Genomic DNA, 1,874 nt, shown 5'->3' on the forward strand with positions numbered 1-1,874 from the left:
GGCCGTGGTGGTCCGATAGCACGTTATGGGATTATTTCTATCTTTCTGTACCTGTTGAGGCCTGTTTTTTTGACCAATTATATGGTCAATTTTGGAGAAAGTACCATGAGGAGCTGAGAAGAAGGTATATCCTTTTGCATTAGGGTAGAACGTTCTATAAATATCCGTTAAGTCCATTTGGCTCATGACTTCTCTTAGTCTGTCTAAGTCTCTGTTTAATTTCTGTTTCCATGATAAAAATATGGAACGCTTCACGAATTTGCGTGTCATCCTTGCGCAGGGGCCATGCTAATCTTCTCTGTATCGTTCCAATTTTAGTATATGTGCTGCCGAAGCGAGCACGGGTCTTCAATTCTGTTCCACTGATTTATCTGCCTGTCTCTGTACTAGTACCATACAGTTTTTATCACTATTGCTCTATAATACAACTTGAGGTCAGGTATGGTGATTCCCCCAGAAGTTCTTTTATTGTTGAGTATAGTTTTCACTGTCCTCAGTTTTTTGTTATTCCAAATAATTTTGCAAATTGCTGTTTCTAACTCTATGAAGAATTGAGTTGGAATTTTGATAGAGATTGCATTGAATCTGTAGATTGCTTTTTGGCAAAATGGCCATTTTTACTATATTAATCCTGCCAATCCGTGAGCATGGGAGGTCTTTCAATCTTCTGAGATCTTCAATTTCTTTCTTTTGGAGACTTCAAGTTCTTTTCATACAGATAGTTCCCATGCTTGGTTAGAGTCACACTGAGGTATTTTATATTTATTTGGCACTATTGTGAAGGGTGTCATTTCCCTAATTTCTTTTTCATCCTGTTAATCCTTTGAGTAGAAGAAGGCTATTGATTTGTTTGACTTAATTTTGTCCCCAGCCTCTTGGTAAAGTTGTTTATCAGACTTAGAATTTCTCTGGTGAAACTTTTGGGGTCACTTAAGTATACTATCATATCATCTGCAAATAGTGATATTTTAACTTCTTCCTTTCCAATTTGTATCCCTTTTACCTCCTTTTCTTGTTTGATTGCTGGGGCTAGATCTTCAAGTACTATGTTGAATAAGTAGGGAAAGAGTGGGCAACCTTGCCTAGTCCCTGATTTTAATGGAATTGCTTCAAGTTTCTCTCAATTTAGTTTAATGTTTGTTACTGGTTCGCTGCGTATTGTTTTTACTATGTTTAGGTATGGGCCTTGAATCCCTGATCTTTTTAGGACGTTTATCATGAAGGGGTTTTGAATTTTGTCAAATGCTTTCCCAGCATCTAATGAAACGTTCATGTGTTTTTTTTTCTTTGAGTTTGTTTATATAGTGGACTACATTGATTGATTTCCATATATTGAACCATCCCTGCCTCACTGGGATGAAGCCTACTTGATCATGGAAGTATATTACTGAGTATTTTTGGATCAGTATTCATAAGGGAAATTTGTCTGAAGTTCTCTTTCTTTGTTGAGTCTTTGTATTGTTTAGGTATAAGCATAATTGTGGCTCCATAGAAGGAATTGAGTAGTGCTCCATCTGTTTTGATTTGGGGAATAGTTTGGACAGTGTTGGTATGAGGTCTTCCATGAAGGTCTGATAGAATTCTGCACTAAACTCATCTCGTCCTGGGCTCCTTTTGGTTGTGATATTTTTAATAACTGCTTCTATTTCTTTATGGGGTTGTTTAGACAGTTTATCTGATCCTAATTTAACTTTTGCTCCTGTATTCATCTAGAAAATTGTCCATTTCCTCCAGATTTTCCAGTTTTGTTGAATATAGGCTTTTGTAGTAGGATCTGATGATATTTTGAATTTCCTCAGATTCTGTTGTAATGTCGAAAAAGTTTCTGATTTTGACAATTTGAATACTCTGTATGTACCCTCCAGTAATTCTGG

General features: G+C 36.4%; 1 non-coding gene across 1 annotated transcript; it reads right to left on the reverse strand.

The window, feature by feature from the left end:
- Nucleotides 1-235: 235 nt before the first annotated feature.
- Nucleotides 236-342, reverse strand: LOC116904805. Its single transcript, XR_004388457.1, has one exon. It is a non-coding gene; the product is annotated as a U6 spliceosomal RNA (small nuclear RNA).
- Nucleotides 343-1,874: the final 1,532 nt, after the last annotated feature.

This window comes from Rattus rattus, chromosome 6 (genome assembly GCF_011064425.1).
Source record: "Rattus rattus isolate New Zealand chromosome 6, Rrattus_CSIRO_v1, whole genome shotgun sequence".
Lineage (NCBI taxonomy): Eukaryota > Metazoa > Chordata > Mammalia > Rodentia > Muridae > Rattus > Rattus rattus.